This window comes from Physeter macrocephalus, chromosome 18 (assembly GCF_002837175.3).
Source record: "Physeter macrocephalus isolate SW-GA chromosome 18, ASM283717v5, whole genome shotgun sequence".
Taxonomy (NCBI): domain Eukaryota; kingdom Metazoa; phylum Chordata; class Mammalia; order Artiodactyla; family Physeteridae; genus Physeter; species Physeter macrocephalus.
The window spans coordinates 104,696,858-104,709,112 of NC_041231.1; the positions used below are offsets into that span (position 1 = coordinate 104,696,858).

General features: G+C 55.0%; 1 protein-coding gene across 5 annotated transcripts in view; it reads right to left on the reverse strand.

Annotated features, from left to right (window-relative positions):
- FARS2 (phenylalanyl-tRNA synthetase 2, mitochondrial) overlaps nt 1–12,255 on the reverse strand; it is a 419,843-nt gene that overhangs the window by 25,858 nt on the left and 381,730 nt on the right. The window lies entirely within an intron of this gene.

The window sequence follows — 12,255 nt, forward strand, 5'->3', positions numbered from 1 at the left end:
TCGGGCGCTCCGTACGCCCTGGGAGGCCCGCCGTTCCCCACAGGTGCCACAGGGCCCCGTGCTTCTCGGGGACTCGGGACACGTCGTGGACTTGCTCTCGGTGCGCGCCCTCCTTCCTCTCCGCCCATTTTGCCGCCAGGCCCCTCGCTGAGCAGGAGGCCCCCTCTGCTCCTCGGCCCGGGGCTGGTCGCCTTGCCCCGCTCGCCGCCTCCAGGAAGGGTGAGGACTGTGCCTCATGGGCCTGTTCGCATTTCAGCCCCCTCGTGGGTCCAGGTAAGGGGAGAAGGCACCTCCGAGTGGCTGCGGGAGGCTCCTCGGGGCCCCTGGCTCCACACCGCCGGCCAGTGGCTCTACTCAGCGGCCGCGCCTGGGCTGGGCCCTGGGAGCTGCCCTGAGGCCCCCCGATGAAGCGGGGCGGCGCGTCCACCTCTTCCCGCCCCAAGGCCATTCGACGGGGAAACGTCTTTTCAACAAGCGGTGCTGGGACGCCTCTGCGTCCTCACGCAAGAGAACGAAGGTGGCCCTTTCCTCACACCAGACAAAAATTAACTCAAAATAGGTCACACGTCTAAACGTAAGACCTAAAACTACAGCAGTCTTAGAAGAAAACACGAGAGTCCATCTTCTTGACCCTGGGCCAGGCAAAGCTTCCTTAGGTACGACACCAAAAGCACAGGTGACAAAAGAAAAAATGGACGAATTGGGCTTCATCAAAATTAGCAACTTCTGTGCTTCGAAGGACACCATTAAGAAAATGAAAAGATAACTTACAGAATGGGAGAAAATATTTGCCAATCATATACTGACAGGGAACTCGTATCTAGAATATATAAAGAACTCCTACAACTCAACAATAAAAAGACATAATCTGATTAAAAATGCACAAAGGATCTGAATAGAATTCTCCCAAGAAGACATACAGATGGCTGGTAAGCGCATGAAAAGATGCCCAATATCATCAGCCAGCAGGGGAAATGCAAATCGAAATCACAGTGAGATGCCACTTCGTACTAGCTAAGATGGCTATAATCAGAAAGACAGAAGATAGCAAGTGTTGGAGAAGATATGGAGAAATAAGCACCCTCACGCGTGGCTGGCGGGGATGTGAAACGGTGCAGCCGCTGGGAAAGAGCTGGCGGAACCTCTGAAAGTTAAACGCGGCAGTTCTTCAGACACCGAAACATAGTCACCCTATGACCCAGCAGCCCCTCCACCAGGTATATGCTCAAGAGAAATGAGAGGGTCTGTCCACACACAGACTTGTACACGCATGTGCAGAGCAGCATTCTGCTCGACAGCCAAAAAGTGGAAATAATCCCAAGGTCCTTCCAACGATGACTGGATAAACAATCTACCTCTACACGGAATATTATTCATCCATAAGAAGAAATGACGTTCTAATGCTACAACCCAGATGGGCCTTGAAAACATTACACGTAGTGCAAGACGCCAGACACAGAAGACCACATCTTATATGATTCCATTATATGAAACGTCCAGAATAGGCAATTGCATACAGACAGGAGGCAGACTCATAACTGCCCTGGGCTGAGGGGCTGGTGGAAAATGGAGTGACTATTAATGAGGGTGGGGTTGCTTTTGAAGGTAGTGAAGATGGTCTGGAATGGGATAGTGGTGAATGTTAGAAAAACCACCGAGTTGACTATTTTAAATGGATGTATGACACGTGAATCACATCTCAGGAAAGCTGTTCTATTAAAAAAAGAAAAGAGACTTGCCCTGCCGGGCACTGGGCAGGCTTGTGCCTCTGCATCTCCCCAGCGAGTCCCCTAGCCGCTGGCCTCCATCGCACGCGCTGTGTGCCCCTGCGGGACGGCACCCGGCCGTGTTACCCCGCTTTGCTCCTCTGGCGCCCGGGGCAATGTCTGGCATAGGGCAGGTGCTGCGCAAAAGCTGCTGAACGGATATGCTTATGCAACCGCCGAACCCCGGCGGGGGAGGCTGCGTTCGGGCCTAGAGGAGGCCGGTCCGGCCTCGCACCGCCCTGCCGGGGTTCCACGGCCCCCGCCCGCGCTCAGCCACGGCCTTCTCCTTCCCTCTCCCACCCCTGCCTCCCACAGCGAGGGAGGCGGACGCCGTCAGCTAGGAGGCAGCGAGGGTAGCCGTAAGCACCGGGGCGCCCCAAGCCCTCCGCCGACGTGAGCCTCATCCCCCTGCGCGGGCCGGGGCGGCGGCCACGGGGCAGGCCTCGGAGCCAGCGCCTGGTCCCCGCCCAGCGGTGCCACGTCCTCCCCCGGTGACGCCGGCTGGTTCCCGCACCGGGCCTCAGGATAGAAGGTGGATATAACAGTCGTGTTGACCGCGGAGGACGGCTCAAAGCAGAACCACCGGACAGAGCGCACAAGCGTGTGGCACAGACCGGAAGGAGCTCGGTAAGTGGGGCCTCTTTCTGTGATTTTTAAATGAGGTGAGCAGGGAACCCCGGGGGCACAGCACTGAGCTGGCAGCACGGGCCGCTGCGGTTCCTGGTTCCTGGTGGCAGAGCCTTTTGTAGAACCCAGGCCCCCAGAGACACCAGGCCACGGCACCCGATGCAGAGGCTGCGTGCGCCGCAAGACGCTTCCCCCGCAGGCCTCGCGCTGGGGCTGGAGGGCCGAGGCCTGCCCTGCCGGGGCCCTTCAGGGACAGCGTGCCCTGCAGGGGTGGCGCCCAGCTGCGCCCCGCTGCACTGGCCTCTCGGGGCAGCTGGGAGACCCACCTTCCCGCCCCCGTGCACAGCAAGGGCCCTTTTCCCATCCCGACAGCACCAGGCAGCATCCCGGGTTTCCAAGGGATGCAGGGTTCTAGGCGAGGAGAAATTAGTTGAGCAAGAAAAAGGGCGAAGGGGCTGTGGGCTGTTTGAAGACGATGCAAACATTTACTAGAACAAGTGCGGCGACAGACCTGGCGACCCAGCAGGGGTGGGAGGGTGCTTTCCCGCAGGCGGGGCCGCTGTCCCACCGGCCTGGGGCAGGGGCCCGTCCTCCCCGCCCCCTCCCCGACTCACAGGGGCCTAGAACCGGCTCCTCATTTCCAGGCTACGACACACGTCCTGACTCTGAGTTTCTCCTCCGTTGAAAGAGTAACAGCACTGACCCCATCGACTTTTCCCAACTGCCTCGGAGACAAGGTGACAGGGCTCGGAAGGCATCAAGCGCCGCACGAGCATGAGATGAAAGCACCCTCACGACACTGTTATTATATTTTTTCGGTGGTTCACTCAGGTCTCTGTCTCTCAGCTGAAGAGCTGGTAATACGGCCTCTACAAGTTGAGATTTCCAACCAAAGACGAATGGGAAAAAAATTTATCTCTGTGCTTCTAAGTGCTTCCAGGAAGGCCCCTATAAGGATTCTTGGGATTCCAACAGCTTTTACAAAACACTGTGATGAGTTGGGTGCAAATGAATCATAAACATATGGATTAATTTTAAAAATTGAGAGAAACAGTATTTGGCAGAATATTTGGCCATAATTCAGTAGAGACTCAACTGCAAATCAAGCAGGTTTGCCTTTTCCTAACATCACTGGAGAGAGAGAGAGAGAGAGAGAGAGAGCGCACGCGAGAGAGAGAGAGAGAGAGAGAGAGAGAGAGAGAGAGAGAGAGGAGTGCCTTTTGTCTGTTTGCTAGAAACTTCTTTTTGGAGCTTTCAGATGGTGGATTACTTGGTCCTTCTTTCACTGGCTGGGAAACCTGGCCCCTGGTCTGAGCGGAGGACCGAGTCTCTCGCCCCTGAGGAGTGGTCCATCCACGAAGACCACGGAGCTGGCGGGTCTCACAGCTCAGCGTGGCCCAGGTGAGAAGGTGGATTCCCCAGAGGGAGGGATGCCCGGAGGGCCAGCCCCAGCTGTCTGGATTAGGGCCTTCCTGATTCTTTTACATACTCCCAACGCGGCCTCTTTTAGCCCAAAAGCTTCTCAATCTTTCATCCGTCATGGCCCCCGCTGGCTCAGAAACAGCCACAGCAGCAGACGTAGCGCCTCTTACACACCAGGCACCGGCATGTAAGCCCTTTACATCCACGAACCCATGTAAGCGTCACACCCCCAACTGGGTAGACAGCACCACTGTCCCGACACACAGATGAGGAAACAGAGAGAGAGAGAGAGAGAGCGTCATCCGTCATGGCCCCCGCTGGCTCAGAAACAGCCACAGCAGCAGACGTAGCGCCTCTTACACACCAGGCACTGGCATGTAAGCCCTTTACATCCACGAACCCATGTAAGCATCACACCCCCACTGGGTAGACAGCACCACTGTCCCGACACACAGATGAGGAAACAGAGAGAGAGAGAGAGAGAGAGAGAGAGAGAGAGAGAGAGAGAGAGAGAGAGAGGAAGTCACTGGGCCACGTGCACACAGCGGGTAGGTGGCAGGCCTGGATCTGAAACCAGCAGCCCAGCGGGAACGTACAACCGCGTGGCCACCGTGGAGAACAGTCCGGTGGGCCCCCACGAAGGTAAACAATTACCATGTGACCCAGCGCTCCCACGCCCGGCTGTACACCCCAGCCCCGAGAGCACACAGCCAACAAACTAGTGGTGGCCAGAGGGGCGGGGCAGAATCGGCGAGGGGATTAAGAGGTACACACTGCTAGGCATAAAATAAACAAGTGGGAAGGATGCAATGTACAGTACAGGGCATACAGTCAGTATGTTTGCAACAACTTTGTGTGGAGTGTGACCTACAACAAATGTTGCATTACGCTGCACACACCTGGAACTAGTATCGCACTGAAAGCCGATGGTAAGTCAGTGAAAAGAAGTACTGCTAAGCTCACTGCCGCCCTCCAGGCAACAGCGTGCCAGGGAGGGGCTCTGTGCAGGGACCGGGGCCACCAGGCTTCCCTGGACGGAAGGGACGGCGGGGCCGGGGCCCGGCGAGGGCTGGGCCACCTCCATCTTCCCACCATCACGTCGACCCCGGCAACCGCACAGGCTCCGACCTCGAGGTCAAGTCCTTCCCCGGAGGCCGCCAGCACCCGCTCCCGAGACACGGGAAACGTCTGCTTTTCCACCGGTGACGAGAGCAGCTCCTTCACGTTCCCGGTGGTGCGCTGGGCACCTCCCCGAGCGGGTCACTGCGCCCCGGGTCCCGCCGAGGCCACCCAGCTAGAGGGGCTGCTCCGCGGCGGGGACGGTGCTGCGCTGCGGCAGGTGCAGTTTTCGGGGTAACGGAAGCGGGACCGCCGACTCGCTGCTGCTCGTGTGAGGCCGAGGCTCGGTCTGACGGCCGCCCGGTCGGGGGGCTCAGGTGAGGGGAGCAGGGTGATGGGCAGGGGGTCAGGGAGGGGGCTGGTTGCCTGGGAAATGGGGTGTGTGAGGGGCGGCGAAGAACCCAGACTTGCAGCAGGGGTCCGACTTCCACTCCCTCCCCCGGCCTCTGCTGTCTGCGTGACCGAGCCCTCGGCGCCCCCCTTGTGACGTGAGGAGGACGCGTGCCTCCCGGGGTGGGCGCTCGGGGCCCGCTGCTTTGTCCCCCACCTCCTTTACCCGCAGGGCTGCTGGGGAGAGGAAGGACGCGGGGGGGGCAGGGGGCACGCCGGGGGCCGGGCTGGGGAAGCGGGGGGAGGTCGGGAGCCAGGGAGAGCGGTGAGCCACTGCTCGGCATCGGGCACGACCTCCACAAGCGCTCCAGAAACCGAGAAAATCACGCCCCCCCTTCACCTTCCCCGTATTAAAAAAAAGAAGCCAAGGGGAAGAGGAAAAAGTGAAATCCTGATCATAAGACCTCAGGTCCGATGACGCTGTGCCCGTCTCCCAAGGAGCTGCTCCGGGGTTTTCGAGGACAGAGGCCGCGTTGCTTTAGTGCAGGAAAGGCCCCAGGCCCCAGCCACGGCCGTGTGGCTGGTCAGGCCACCTGACCTCACCAGGGAGAGGGCTGGGCCGAGTGACAGCCCGGCCCCCCAGCTCTGCCCCCCAGGCGTCAGTGCAGAGGACAGAGGGGATTCTGCAGGGACTGAGCGGCCGCAGGGCCCGCGCGGACGGAAGGGAAGGGGTGCCCATCGGAGGGATGTCGGGGCAGGCGGCGCGGGGACGCCGCTGGCGCCGTGGGGGTCGCTGGGTGACAGCCAGGCCGGCTCTCCGGGGAAGAGGTCCCGCAGGAGGGGGGTCTCGGGTTGGAACAGACCCTCTGGACCGAACCGGCCCCCCATCCACTGCCTTCTCCTCCCCCCATCACGCACGCTCTGCCACTGCGTCATCTGCTCTCCCGTTGCGACGCTCGGCCTTGGGCCTGCGCCCCCGGGGCCCAGGCGGAGCGGAGCCTCCGAGTTCGTGGTGTGGACGGCACCGCCTCCCACTGCCTCTGCGGCCGCACGCCCTTCCCACAGGGATTTCTGTTCCTCGGCGTCAGTCACCACAAGCCAAACCAGATGGCTCCGCCGGCAGTGAGCACCGTGGGAGAGACAGCTCCAAGCCAGGCCCCGAAGGAGGGAAAGCGGGGCCGGGCCAGAGAACCCGCTTCCGGAGCTGCGCCCCAGCTCCCGGGCCGCCCGCACGCTGGCGGCTCAAGAGGTCCCAGGAGACACACGCTTTGCAGGCAAGACGTGCCTTTTCACATCAAACACCTGGCAGGTCCTCAGGGGCGCTTCACGTCCCCCAACACCCCTCTCGCTCCCATCAACCCCCGCTAACGTCCGGTTCTTCCGAGGCCGGGTCTCAGGCCAGGCAGTCAGGAGGAAGGAGGCCGCGCCCTTGCCTCCGGGGAGGGGGCCGGTGTTCTTGCTCCCCACGCGCACGTCCAGATGAAAATAACTGCTCTGCGGAAGTTTTCTAATAGACGCTCCCACGGGGAGGCTCGGGGGTGCAGCCCAGTCCAACCCTACTGCTTCCCAGCTCTCGGATCTTGGGCCAGTCCTTTTTTTTTTTTTTTTTTTTGGGTACGCGGGCCTCTCACCATTGTGGCCTCTCCCGTCGTGGAGCACAGGCTCCGGCCGCGCAGGCCCAGCGGCCGTGGCTCACGGGCCCAGCCGCTCCGCGGCATGTGGGATCTTCCCGGACCGGGGCACGAACCCGCGTCCCCTGCATCGGCAGGTGGACTCTCGACCACTGCGCCACCAGGGAAGCCCTTGGGCCAGTTCTTAACCGCTGGTCCAGGTTTTCATTCTAAGATCCAGATCGTGTACTCACAGGGGTTTTGAAGGACTGAATGAAAATAGTATATGTAAAGTGTTTAGCACAGTTCAAGCTATAGTTAACAATTGGTATTATTATTTATGTGGCTCAAGATTCTAGACCCTCAGTTGGGGCCACACAGAAAGGCCCGAATGACCTTGGACAGGTTATCTGAGCTTCAACTTCCTCATCTGTACAAATGGATCCTAATAGGATACATGCGACAACCTGAAGGAGCCCTGAAGACATTACAGTCAGTGAAATAAGGCAGACACAGAAGGCCCAACAGTATACAACTCCTTTTCCATGAGGTCCCTGGAGTCGCCAAATCCATAGAGACAGAAAGGAGAGTGGTGGCTGCCAGGGTCTGAGGGACGGGGGCAGAGAGTTAGCGTTTAAGGGGGACAGAGTTTCAGCTGAGGAGGATGAGAAAGTTCTGGAGGTGGACGGAGGTGACGGCTGCATAACAGTGTGAATGTCCTTAACGCCACTGAACTGTATACTTAAGAATGGTGAGAAGAGTAAATTTTATGTTATGTATATTTTATCACAGTAAACTTTTCATTTTGGAGGAGAGTTCGCCCAAACAGCCTAGTTGACTATTACTAGAAGAGGAAGTTGGGCACTCAGATTTGTACTAAAGATAAACAGAAAGCAACAATAGAAAACCCTAGCAGACCCCTGCTTGGCCGGTGGCAGGACCATCGCGAGAGAACAACGTGGTTGGTCTCCACCTGCCCAGATGGCTCCTCTTCTTGACTTCATGAACTTAGCAGCCAGGCTGCCCTGCGTTTTCCACAAATGGTTTCTAAGACCGCTGCTTGTCGTGCTCTAACCGCATTTACCGTATCTGAAAAGTTCTTTCCAACTATCCATTGTCTTCCAAGCCGTCCTCCTACATTTCTAACAAGCCTGGAGTAACGTCTCATGTTGCACAGATTTCCAAAGCTCTGTGCTTTTCCTCCATGTGGGGAATTTGGAAGAGGTTTTCCTTTTCTCCCTGGCTGCGTCTGCACAGCCCAAGTCAACAGAGCTAACTTTAACTCCGTGCTGGTGCACCGCAGCTTCGCGAACGCGCTGGCACCTCAGGGGATGAGCCAGGTCACAAAACACAAGATGTTTGGCAGGTGAAGTGCTACATTTTCATCTCAGTCGATTGATCCACAATGATTTATTCTGTGCGGAGGCAGCCACTGAGGAGGTACAGAACAGGGATAGGCATTGCTTGATCAATACATAAATATTCATGGGGTGGCCGTTCTGGGTACAACACAGCGGCAGGGTGAGGGGGAAGAGGTATCGCAAAATAAGACAAAGAAGGATGAGGCTAGATTACCATCTGTTTGGGAGCTGAGACATGGATGCATGAAATGACAGCTAGCAGGACAATGCTGTTAGCGCCAAGTGTTAAATGGATGGCATAGATTGTAAACGACTTAGGGGTTAGAAAAGACTGGCAGGGAGATGAGATTAGATCTAGATCTTAAGGACGAGTAGGATTTTGGCAGGTGAAGGGCAAAGAGCGTAATCTAGGTGGCGAATGACACGTGGTACTGGTAGGGGGCTTCATTATGTGTTTCCTCGTCTGTTTCAACAGAGGATGCTGAGGGTATGTTCCAGGTATAAGCGGTCCAATGGAGAGCCAACCAGAGGATGCATAATCTGTGGGGAGAGGGCCTTATAATCCTGGCTAAGAAGGCTCAACTGAAAATCCATCATTCAGCAATCAACCAAAACCACTGGGTCCAGGATGAGGTCTGTATGGAGTCCTGTGAAAGGCTGGTAGGACCTTGCTCTGGGCAGTTTTGCTGCACCTAGAGGTGAGCCCTGAGATCTCACAGCCCCAAACAACAGAGGGTTCCCGAGATATAAGGGTATGTACGATGTCACCCATCTGGTATTAAGAGCCACCCAACCAAGGAGTATGCTACAGAGCTCTCCTCAACCCCATTACTCATGAGTAGGATTAGCCATGAGTGTGCTATGTCGCATAGCTTTTATTTCTTTAGTGAGTCTTGGAGAAAGTGGGCTAATTACTTTGAGAGACTCAGTGTCTAGTTAATTATGAAGGAAGCACACATCAGTAGAGAGAAATTTATATATATTTCCAATGATTTATGGTTACTTTGCAAATGCTTTTGAGAAGGGACTCTCTGGGGCTAACTCATAGCGTCATCTCTCGACAGATACTGAGTGAGAGGTTACGGGAGAGAGGGACTGAACTGGGACTCGGCTGGGAGGACGAGCTTCCTCTAGCCCTGATACCCTAGGCTGCAATACAGCAGGGAGAGCTTGATTATATACCACTCGTCCAAGCAGCATGTTTTACGGAATCACAGAATCCAGGATCAGGAACCGTGGAGATTTTCTGGTTCAAGCTTGAGTTCTCTCCGCAGAGCCTGATGCTGGACCAGTTCCAGGGCAGCCCACCTGGGACTCACAGAGCAGGCTGAGCGGGAGCTCCCCTCACAGTGAGCTGACAAGGGCTTCCGGCCTGTCCTCGCTGGTCCTGGATTCACCCCAGTCCTTCTCCACCGGGACAGCCCTGCCCACCCCTCAACTCGCTATCAGCTGCAAAACAGCATGACGGCCCTGGCAGGGACTGCCAGGACCACTGGTGGTCAGAGTGAGAAGGGATCTTGGGGGCAGCACACGTAATGTTTAATATCACTGCCTGGGAGGCTAGACATCTGTCTGTCCTTCTACTCCATTCATTCATTAATTCAACAAATGAAATGAACATGCGCTATATGGCATGTATTCTGCTGGGTACTGAGGACCTAATGATGGAATAAAACAAAACAAAGCAAAACAAAACAAAACAGACCTGACCTCATGAAGCTCACAGTGTAGCGTTAAGAGACAGGTGTTAATCAAAGAATTACCAAGCAATGAGAATTGCAACTACACTAAAGCGTTTGAAGAAGAGGAACATGGAGCCACGGGGCCACAAAAAAGGGCAACTGACTTAGATGGTGGGTCGGAGAAGGTTCCTGTGCAAGTGCCGTGAGCTGACCTCACAGGGGGAGGGACTTACTGGGTGAAAGGAGGCTGGGGGAAGCGGTTCCACCCCCGGCAGGATTCCGGGTAGAGGGAATGGCATGTGTCTGTGAAGTGGGTTCAAATCGCAATTCCTCCTCTTCTGAGCCATACGATCTTGGTCAGATCATTGCCTTCTCTAGGTGTCAGCTAGAAGACGGTTCTTTTTTTTTTTTAGACTTTTTTGATGTGGACCATGTTTTTTTCAATTTTAAAAAATTTATTTTATTTATTTATTTATTGGCTGCGTTGTTGGGTCTGCGCTGCTGCGCGCGGGCTTTCTCTAGTTGTGGCGAGCGGGGGCTGCTCTTCGTCGCGGTGCGCGGGCTTCTCACTGTGGTGGCTTCTCTTGTTGCGGAGCACGGGCTCTAGGCACATGGGCTTCGGTAGTTGTGGCACGTGGGCTCAGTAGTTGTGGCTCGCGGGCTCTAGAGCGCAGGCTCAGTAGTTGTGTCGCGCGGGCTTAGCTGCTCCGCGGCACGTGGGATCTTCCCGGACCAGGGCTCGAACCTGTGTCCCCTGCATTGGCAGGCGGATTCTTAACCACTGCGCCACCAGGGAAGCCCCTTGATGTGGACCATTTTTTAAGTCTTTATTGAATTTTTTACAATATTGCTTCTGTTTTATGTTTTGGTTCTTTGGCTGAGAGGCACGTGGGATCTTAGCTCCCCAACCAGGGATCAAACCCGCACCCCCTGCACTGGAAGGCAAAGTCTCAACCACTGGACCACCAAGGAAGTCCCTAGAAGACGGTTCTGCATGTCATGTCATGAAGGCTTTGAGCTCAAGCCAGGGTCGTCACGAGAGCACCGTCACCAGACGGCCTCGAGGTTTAGGTCTTTTTTGTTTTAAAACCCAGAACCCCAGGCTCTCTGCCATGTGACACCTTTCCAATCTGTTCCCTCTAAATCACACAGCATCTATAGCACAGCTCAAAGCAAAGCCGCTTTAGCTGATGCGGGCATGAGGAGCCCGCCCACTCGGCCTGGCCTCCTGCCCACGGCAGCCCCTCCCCCCACCAGCTCATCAGCATCCCGAAGGCTCCAAGGAGGGTGATTTAAAAACCACCCCCCCAAAAAAAACAAACAAAAAATAAATATAAAATAAAAAAATAAAAACCACCCATATTCTATGATAGAAGGCAGCAAAGCTCAGACAGGCAACGGTTTGCCTGAATTCAGCTCAAAACTTAACAAATCCAAGTGGAATTCGCTTAAAATAGGATTGGAGCTCATTTGGGGAACACATTCTTCTAAGTAAAGAGAAATCCTTGATCCCATGGAGCATAAACGCAGCAAGCGCAGCAGAGAGCAGACAGGCTGAGGAGGTCAGAAACCCGGGTTCTCCCCCTAGAGCTTGTCACCGTAGGACGAGTGACATAACAGAAGTCCTTTAACAGCTCTGAGCCTCAGCTTCTCTATCTTACGGAGGGGATTACAACTTCCTCGCAGCGTTATCAAGAGTTAGTAGGTTTTGAAGGCACTTTGTAATTACAAATGAGTCTTTACATTTATCATTATAAAAGAGAGATTTCATTTTTGCAAATGGCCATTTAGCGCTAAAATTGAGGAGGAAAAGTAATCTAATTGCATAATATTCCAGATGTGCTAAAAGAGAGCACAGCCGTAAAATAAGATATGTTTTCTGATGTGGCTTGTTGTTGGTCCTATAAAAATTCCTACAGAAAAAGAAAGGAGGGGGGGTCCAAACAGCTTTTGAGAACAAAACAGCATCACATGGCCTTCAGCACAGAGCATTTGGAGGGAGTAGTGCTATTTGAAGTCAGAAGTTGCTGGAACGTTACAGTCACATCCCAGTCACCCCACGTTCCTAATGGATTCATTTTCACATCTGGAGAAGGACGTGACTACCCCAGACTCCTATTCCCCTGAGGAGCTAACACGATGAACCACACTGATGGAAACTTGTTCTAGAACCTTGTACGACTTATGTATGGAAACAACTTTTAAATTCCAAATATTGACAAGATTAAAGAAAGCTCTGGGCCTTGCCATCACACAGTCTTCACAAAGCTGAAGCTACTCTGTCAACAGTAATAGGGGCAGCAGGAAGAAAACTGACAATTATAAAGCTATGAGGCTT